The sequence below is a fragment of the Astatotilapia calliptera genome, chromosome 6, assembly GCF_964374335.1.
Source record: "Astatotilapia calliptera chromosome 6, fAstCal68.1, whole genome shotgun sequence".
Classification (NCBI taxonomy): domain Eukaryota; kingdom Metazoa; phylum Chordata; class Actinopteri; order Cichliformes; family Cichlidae; genus Astatotilapia; species Astatotilapia calliptera.
The window spans coordinates 32,412,729-32,422,925 of NC_137427.1; positions in this window are offsets into that span (position 1 = coordinate 32,412,729).

Below are 10,197 nucleotides of genomic sequence, written 5' to 3' on the forward strand. Positions count from 1 at the left end.
ATGTTGTATAATGTATGTTCCTAGCTTGATTTATATGCTATGTTTGTTTTAGATATCAAATAAAGATTCTCAGTTGTTATATGTGAATGTGTTTTCTTTGACTGAAATATATGAAAAGATTTTTAATTAATTTTCAATTGTATTTTGAAATATATTTTGAAATGTATTTCAAAATATATTTCAAAATATATTTTGTTACCGTATGGGAAGTCATATGCATGTTGTATATTTACTCAGTCTCAAATCTATAACTGCAAATTTGGCCAAAGTGGAAGTGGCAAAAAAAAACTGCAGTTCCTCTGATGACCACTTGAGGCTGGCTCCAAAAGAACACCCCAAAAAGGCCCCCAAAGTATTTGGTGCTAATTTGTACTTCGTAAAAACCACACAGGATGGGATTTTTTTTAAAAGCTCACCTTTTTAATGCTTACCAAGGCTTAACATTTGCGTGCTGGCCACTTTGATTGACTACTTTGACTTGCAGTGTCTGCTAGGCCTCACCTTTATAATTGAGCTGGAACTCTCGCTTGTGTTTGTGATATTGGTCCAGGAAGTTGGTGCTTTAGTTTTGGTGAGTGAAATTCCAGGAATTGCTGTTAGTTAACACTAATTAGCAGGTGTGTGTTGCAGTGTGTGTGTCACACCCATACAATATATGGATGTCGACCGCTACATCCATATATTGCTAGTGTTACATGCTAGGGTTAGCTAAAAACTTAGCACTCAAACTCTTTGAAAGTAGAAGTTTTGAAATTTCTGGTTTTTGAAACCCTTCAAAATATGGAGTACAAAACCACTGGATGATGTCACAGGGTCTACGTTCATGTTTCATATCTGCAAAACCTCGAGGCCTCAAAATGAGGCCTTTAGTAGCGCTTTTTTATACAGTCTGTGGATTAGCATCCCGCCTTAAACTTTGCATGAGCACATTGGGCGCAGATCATACTTCCTTTGACCTCTCAGTTCATCTAATAAAAAAGTATTCAAGTAAAAAAATGGTACCTTGGATTACCTCAAGTTTCTGTTTTGTACAGTTATAATGAGCACAGAAACCTCCACGTACACAAGTGGGCTAACAGGTTAAGTGTATGTTTCTGGCTTAATGCCCGAAACTGACTAAAGAGTGTCAGAATGTCTTCTGCTGTTTAGGAGTAGACTAGGCGAACGTATAGCTGAAGATCAATTGTTTGCACTGAGGATCACTGCATTAATTTTTTTGGTGCTCCAGAGGGACTATCAAAAGTACAAACAACCTTATAATGAAAATAAGATGAGAATAAAGAAGGGAAAAGATAAGGAGGAACTAAAAGAAAGACTGCACAAAGACAGAGACAGAAGACACATGGCAAATTGAATACCCCTTCCTGTTTACACCAGTGACCCACTTTGTGGTTGGTTAGGATGTGAGAAATGGTTCAGACATGTTTCTTCAGCATGTTCAATCTGCTTTCCTTATTAGGCGGGTTGCATTTCACAATGTGTGTCCAGTGTGTGGTTGTTCCAGCACTCACAGTTTCCAGTTAGCTGTATTGGGCTCCTCCATTTCCTTATTTCCTCCCAGTGTCAGAGGCAGTTGGCCGGAGGCTGGGTATGCCGTAGTCATAGAGAAAAGGATGCCGATTGCCGTCTGTTTCTTCCGCACCTGTTTAACAGTGTGCAAACTCTAACAAATCTCTAATATTATGGTGTAACACAGAGCAGGCCAAGGTTACCAGCAGGCCAGAGCAGTATGATATTAAATTTAATGGTTGAAATTTTGTGTTACTGCACTATGAGTTATGTTTTACAGCAGATTTCCTGGTAAGTGGACATTAAACAGTGGCAAGAAAACAGGGCTTGTCTCACAAATTCAGCAATAAGATTCATTCACAGCTGATTGAAATTTTGGGGAAATGTGATTATCGCACATATCCTGTAAGATCTCTTGGCTCTTCAGCTCTGCAGTGATAATAGCAATTCTGTGCCGGTAACCAATAAAAAGCAACCAATCTCAGAGTGGTAATCTTTTAGGATATGGAGAGCTGGGGAATCCAGAGGGAGGGCGACCTGATTGGATGTTTTGTGCTTTTCATACAGTTTTTTGATGAGGTATAAACTGTTTTGCAGATAAAGTGTGGATTTCAGCCAGTATTGTGTTTATTATAGTTTAAACCGAGGCTGTTTAACTAATTTTGTATTTTGGGGCCGTAACAGTGAAACTCCCCTTTCACACAGTGTAAAGAAATGTAACCATGCATTTAACCCCTGCAATATCTTAACATAAGAAAAAGAGGTTTCAACAGTATGTTTTTATACATAACAACAGTACAAACGCTGCTGGAGTTAATGAAAGAAATCTGTCAGTGTGACTTTTTGGACTTTAAACAGGACGTTTTTGTGAATTCACAGAAAGTTTCCTGTGGAAATTTCATACTGTGGACACATTGGGGAAAAAAGAGAACTTTCTGTAGAGGATAGTGAAAAATAGAACTTCTGTACTTTAATTGTTTAGAAATTGCTTTAATGTAGGATGAATGCTCATGGTGGAAGTCTTTATCTGGAGGTTCACCATTGGCATCCTGTGCTTTTCACCCCTGTGACAGGTGTGAAAGAGTCTGGAGACACCATGGAGAACATTTTATTGCCTAACATCGTTCAGTATGACCAGTTTGACCAGTTTGTAATTGATTGTCTGGGGAAACATATCCATTGAGGGACACGTAGACTAAGTAACAGCACTCCCGCCATAACGTATTGGGATGAAACCCTTGGACCCTTGGTCCCAGAGCATCTCTGGGACATTATGCTTTGTTTCATCCGAGGCACCTCAGACTGTCCTGGAGCTTATTGGCGCTCTTATCCAGATCTGGGCGGAGCTCCCCCAGGACACCATCCGTTGTCTAATTAGGAACATGCGCTGATGTGGTTCAGCCTTCTGTAACTTGATGATTTTCATTTCTATCAAACAACCCAACATTCTTTTGTGCCTAACACATTACCATATCAATATAGATATCCTGGTATCCATTAAAAATGATATGCATAACCATGTGTCTGGTGGTAACGTGGCACTGAATTAATTCACCAAATATTCCTAAAACTTTCAACAGGACAGCACGAAAGAGGACTTCATGTGAAATCATCAGTGGTTGTCAGCTGTTTAACTTTTGATTTAGTGCATTGAAATCACCGTCACTCATGTTCTTGTCACAAGCTGGTCATGTGCACTTTACAGAAGGGGGAAATTTTTAATCTCAGTGGGCTGCATGTGAATAAAGTTGTTTGAGACATGAGACCAACCCTTGTTTATGTTTACAAGGCAAGTAGCAGAACTAGTACAATGTTTTACCTTCCACCACCGATAGATTTTTACTAGATTATGGGAACTTTATACAATTTGGAAGCGATAACATAAACACATCGGGGCACTGGTTTAGGTCAGCGTGTTGAGTGGGCGCCCACATGGCTGAGAGCGGCCGGCCCGGGTTCAAATCTGACCCGTGGCCCTGCACAACAGATACATCAGAATACTAAATATATATTAATGTGGTCATCTTGTCTGAAAATCTACATTTCCTAAGAATAAAGTGGAAACTATGGGCAGAGCAGTATTACTTGCTCTGCCTGTTTCTTTAGTACGGACCTCATCACCAGACATCCCCAAAATATTCCATATTCCAGCGGTTAGCCTCCTGATCCCCACATTGCCTCCAACATTTAGAGTCTCCTCCTGAAAAATAGGCTTTCTGTTTCTGTGTAATGAAGGAAGAAATTCAAACATTTCTATCAAAAACTTTGCTATATTTGAGAGTGTACATTTCCATTGTAATTTAGTTCCAACTACTGTTTTTTGCTCGTAACTGCTTTGTTTCTCCTCCTTTAAACATTTTTTGTTGGTTTTCTAGCCCTGGCACTGGTGTTCAGGGTATCATCGTGTGGTTTTGATTGGTGATATTTGTAAAATGAATGATCCTAAATCTTTTGTGCAGATGTTTAGTGTTACCTCACTGTTGTGTCCTTTTTTGTACGGAAAACGCCAAGCTGTAATTACTTTTTCAAAGACAAGGCTAGAGAAATATGAAATATGAACTTTGGTTTAGCTTTTCTGGGCTACATGCTATGTGCCAGTGCCGTTTAGGTATCATCAGGTAATGCAAAAGCAAGGCCAAAAGGTTACTTGGAAACGAGCCCTGTGTTGCTAAAAATATCCAAGCAGGAAAAAAAGAGAAAGAAAAGAGGAGCTCTATTTAGAACAGGATGGAGGAAGAGGCGGAAAAAGGAAAGGTTGTGTTGATCCCAAGACAACAACCTGGCAAAGACAGCAGACATGCTTGAGAGAGATTTATCGAGGAGGGTGTAGACCTTTTCAGCCAGTGTGTGTGTGTGTGTGTGTGTGTGTGTGTGTGTGTGTGTGTGTGTGTGTGCTGAAACAGCAGATCACCTCCCACAAGCAAACCATGTGCAACACAAAGCAGAGCATGAGAACTAGTTGCGTGTAAGCAGGAGAATGCATTAGTGAGTGTGTCTGTGTGTTTTTGACAGAACCATGTGGGGTCTTGTGCAATGTGTTCAGCTCTGGATCGTGGCTGGGTGTTTGCGTGTCCGTAAATGTCATATGGACTTGTTTATTGTCATCTGGCATCAATTTTGGTAGAACCTTGATGTCCCAATGACTTCCCTTGTAATTGATTTCCAAGCCTGAGTGCTTTTAATGTCATTAACGGGAAGACTGAGGCAGTTCTTACTCAATCTGGGTGTGGGGGAGGAAACCATACATGTAGGGTAGAAGTTGTGTGCTGAATATTTGTAAATCCCCACCCCCGCGCTAGGACACACATGCCCCTTACGTGCAAATGGAGCATATTTCCTCTAAAAACACGACAGGTGTTTTGTGAAAACTTTGCGATTAACGTACAGACTTTGAACAGCTTTGAACAATCAACAGCTTTGACACAAGTATTACATGAATTGTTTTGGAATTACAGGCCCCAAACTAATTGGATAAACTGAAGTCACTAAAAATGGGGAAATCTGCAAGTTTGGAAACCCCAAACTTCACCAGAAGTCTCCCTCGAGTTGTCTTGCAAGGCCTTTACTGTGGCTGCCTTCAGTAGACATTTGTTTGTGGGTCTGTGCTTTTACATTTTCTTCTTCATATGAAAGCACTGTTAGCTGGACTGAGGTCAGGTCAATGAAATGAATCTGTCTGTTTTGCAGCACTGGACTGAATCGAAGCTGTACACCCTTCTGAATTCATGCTGCTGCTTCTATCTGCAACCACATTGTTAGTAACCACTGCAGACTCAGATCTACCGTCAGCCATCAAGCTATTACGCATCTTCAACCGTGTTTGGGAAAGGATGTGGTGTGCTTTAGATAGTCGTCTCCTCTTTTACATCTTAACACTCTTCATCGTTCTAAATATGACGTCTGCTCTGAACCTGGTGTTCTCAAGTTTCAACTTTGCTCTCAACTTTAGGACAACCCCGTGTGTTTAAATTAAGTCTTTTGCTTTGTTCCTGACTTTGCTAAATGTTGTGAAGTGCTTTTTCCTTGCAATGGAAACAATTCTGTGATCATCTGCTTTAGTCATATCCTTCAAACCTTTGATGTTGAGTTCACTCTCTACTGTTTGCTGTTTTCAGTGAGTGACGGCTCTCTGGGTGAAAATGCCTTGCTGATTTCAGACAGAAAATTTTGGTAAGAGCAGCACGGTGGAGCAGTGGTTAGCACGGTTACCTCACAGCAAGAAGAAGGTCAATTTCACCATCAGACCAAGGCCAAGGTATTTCTGTAAAGAGTTTACATGTTCTCCCCGTGTTTCCATGGTTTCTATCCAGGTATGCTGACCCAAGGCTACAATTCACCAAAACTGGACATGGAAGACTGTAAAAAGGTTTCCTGGTCTGATGAGTCTCAGTTTCTGAAATATGAAACATGGATGGTGTGGGGGATATTTTCTTGGCACACTTTGGGCCCAATAGTATCAACTGAGCATCGTTTAAATGCTGACCATTTCCCTTGCTTAATGACCACAAACTAGGCATCTTCTTAATGGCTGCTCACAGCGGGATAATGCGCGGTGTCACAAAGCTCAGATCATCTAAACTTCTGATCGAGCACCTTTGGAATGTGGTGGAACGAAAGATTAGCATCGTGAATGTACAGCTAAGAAGCCTGCAGCAGATGTGTATGAGTATTGTCTCAATATGGACCAAACCTCTGTGGAATCTTTCCAGCACATTGTTAAATCTGTGCCATGAAAAATGAATTGTTCCGAAGGCAGAACCACCGACCTTCCAATTGGTAGATTGGTAGCTCTACCACCCGAGTCACAGTCGGTGAGTGTACATATAATCAGTTACAAGTGCTTGGCAGTACAAAGGGCCCTGTTTTACTGGGCCAAGGGAAAGTTTGGGGAAACACTTCTTTCAAGATGCCTTAAGAATATCGTGCAAAGGTTTCACAAAACAGCACTAAATCAAATGTAAACGTAAACTTGTGCCTCAACATGCTGAGTAAACATGTTTCATCTTTTGCAGAAGACATAAAAATGTGCACATGAGCAGAAGAGACAAAAATGCAAAGGGCTGTGCTCCTCTGGTTCATAAGTGGATCACATGACTTGTCTGCGACAACATGCAGCTTGCCTGACTGACTCAGGTTCTTAGAATGTGTTGCCACATGTAGTAGAAAAGAGCTCTTGCCGTTCCACTTTAATTAATTTATTTACACAAAAACACTCCAAGACTGTCCTTTCAAGATCCCCACTTTCACTCCTGCTTATCTGGAGGTGCACGCAGTTTGTCCTGGGCATCCCTTATTTTTATGCTAACTTCTTGTCATCCTCTCACAGGTATGACTTGTCACAGGTATGACTTGTGTAAATGCAGGAAAACTTGTCAGTTTTCCTGCATTTACACACACTGCCCTCTCTTCCAAGTGGAGTATTTGGAAATGCGTTGGTTTCTGTCCCGCCCTGAATTTAATTCAAACCATTTAAAAGCTATGCAACACAACGATTTGAAAGTCAAATATGCAGAGGACAGGAAAAGCCTTCTCCCTGCTCAGTATGATAAAGAAACAAAGCAGATCCTTGCTGCAGCAGCAGGTTTATCAGCTGCTCAAGGCCATGGGAGACTAGATTTAGGATACAGTTTAAATAAAACTGTCCACGTTATTTTATCCACACAAAGGCTTCAGATGTGTAGTACTGGAGGGCCAGGGCTTGATTCAAACTGTAGAGCAGAAGTGTTTGAATGCTGGCTCTGTCGCTGACATAGCTGTTAACTTTAACAGATGTGAATCACAAGTTGTTGTGCTATAAAAACTAATTCAGACTCATTTAACACCTTAAACACACTGAAACTACATCTCCCTGTATGTATTCAGTTTACAGTTGTGTCGTACTGCCATAGAGTAGTGGTTAAGGGTCGAACTAAAGGATGTTGTATCAGGAAGAGCAGCTACCTGCTGCAGTGACCCTTGTTCCAAGAGAACAACTAAAAGTAGCACAGTTTGTATCTGCGGTCTACACTACGAACAGCCATGTGCATTTGTGAGGTCAGACAGTGATGCTGGATGAGAAGGCCTGGCTTGCAGTCTGCTGTAATTCATCCCAAAGGTGTTCTATGGGTTAAGGTCAGGACTCTGTGCTGGCCAGTGAAGTTCTTCCACACCAACCTCGCTCATCGATGTCTTTGTGCACTGGTGTGCAGTCGTGTTGCAACATGGATCCTCTGTGGAGGTCATCAAGAGCACCAAATTCCTTGGTGTTCTGGGAGAGAACCTCACCTGGACCCTCAACACCAGCTCCATAAGTAAGAAAGCGTCTCTACCTCACACGGGACCTGAGAAAAGCCCATCTCCCAACATTCTCATCACCATCTGCAGAGGGACTATCGAGAGCATCCTGAGCAGCTGCATCACTGTGCATGGTAACTGCATCGTATTGGATCACAATACCCTACAACGGATAGTGTGAACAGCTGAGAAGTTCATTGGAGCATGTCTTCCCTCCATCACAGACACCTATCGCACCCGCTGCATCCACAAAGCCACCAGCGTTGTGCACTTCTCACACACACTCTTCACCCTGCTGCCTTCTGGCAAGAGGTACCGGAGCATTCATGCCCTCACTGCCAGACTGCGAAACAGTTTCTTTCCCCAAGCCATCAGACTCCTGAACACTCAGTGACTGGACAGACACACATGCATACCCTCATACACGTCACTACCTCAAGCACTTATCTGCACAATGTCATACACACACATGCACATCTTCATACACGAAGTTACTTTTTGCACAATGCTCAGTCTTTTTGCATAACCCACTGTCATTGTTGCACTTTTCTATTGCACTGTTGTGTCTGCACCGTTCTGTTGTGTCTGGTGTTTTTGTTTTTTGCACACTTGCACTTTATGGAGGCCTGTGTTGATTGTCCCTTATATGTAGCACCATGATCTTGGAGGAGCGTTGTCTTGCTTCACTGCGTACTGTACCACTGCACATGGTTGAAATGAGTTGGGAGCATGTTCCTTTCACTGGTGCTAAGGGGCAGAGCCAAACTCCGCTCGGCCATAGAAACCCATTCCATGAAGCTCTCTACGCACTGAAAGTCTTTAGTGATGTTGGCAACCTCTGTGTACTATGTGTCTCTGACTTTATGTAACCTATCACTTCCACATTGTTAAAATACCACTGACAGTTGACTGTGGAATATTTAGAAATTTCATGACTGGACTTGCTGCGATCCTATCACGGTACCATGCTGGAATTCACTGAGCTCCTGAGAGCGACCATTCTTTCCCAGATGTTTGCAGAACCAGTCTGCATGCCTAGGTGATTTTTACATTTACTTGATTTTTTTACACCTGTGGTCGTCAAAGCGATTAGAAGATGTGAATTCAGTGATTTGGATTGGTGAGTAAATACTTTTTCTTGGCAATAAAGTTTCTCTGGCTTTCACATTCACAGAACTAAAACTGCAAAAATGTATTATTGCTTGATTTTTAAACAGTTGAGACAGGATGGCTGCTAAGGGTTTCACTTGTGTTTCTGTGTATTTGTGCAAGTGATCATAGCAAAATGTGTTGTTGTCACCTTGCGTCACAGCAACCTCCACAAATGCATTTTTGAGTACTTGACAGGTTTTAACATGTATGTGGAAAGACTCCACCAGTTTAGTTGAGTCACGTAATGTTGAAATAAAATTGAAGGCCAACTTCTACACAATGGTGACAGTAGATGGCAAAATTAGCCACAGTCATTCTTTTCGTTTGTACATAAGTGTGACTGTGCCCGCTTTAAGGTTCTGGTCTGTTTATTATTTAAATGTCACTATGCAATTTTCAACAACCGCCAGCATTAGGCTAATATAAACATTCAGTTTCAGACAGTTCTCTTTCAAACCCTCTTTTCAGTGTCTCACTGTTGGGAACACTCTGTTAACGCTGCACTAAGCACCTGCAGGTTGATCACTACACTGATTTGAGCCTCAAGTGGAGTCTTTCATTATGAAATACAAATGCATTTATATTTTGGTATTATAAATGGATTTATAACACCAAAAAAGAAATGCAGCATCATTCACATTCCTCCTCTCTCCTGAATGGTAATGCAAGTGTTCTCTTAGCAGACGCTAGCATGGGTTGTGTCTGCACTGCTTAGTCTCTACCGAATATTCAGGTTGATTGAGCTCCAGACAAACCTTGCCTTTTTGCAATAGTAAAGAACATAGCTCCGCCCTGACACAAGCATCACAGCTGCCAGTCATCACAGCTGAATCTTGTAACAGGTGTTATGTTTATCATCATCAGACAATACCTGATTGGGACCTTTTTAGTCAGGCTATATTTAAAAAAAAATAAAATAAAAAAATTTAGAATTGCTAGAACTGCTACAGGTTGATGTGAACACAACAGTCTATCTGCGTTGGCTTTGCGACCTGCCCAGAGGGGAACCTTTCCCCCACCCCACCCCGATAAGAGGTCAAACAGACATTTGGAATGAGGTAACTGGGCCAAAGTGTGAAGTCTGCATAGGACATAAAGCACATGTACCATCCAGGAGGTGCACAGAGTGGAGCTGTACTGTAACAATGACTCTTCAGTGAGCAAAATGATGGAACAGCCCCCCCCCTTGGCAGACAGTGGATAACTAAAGTTCACTTGTTTGTAGACTCAACCAATAAAACAAAAAACCATGAACACCCAAAT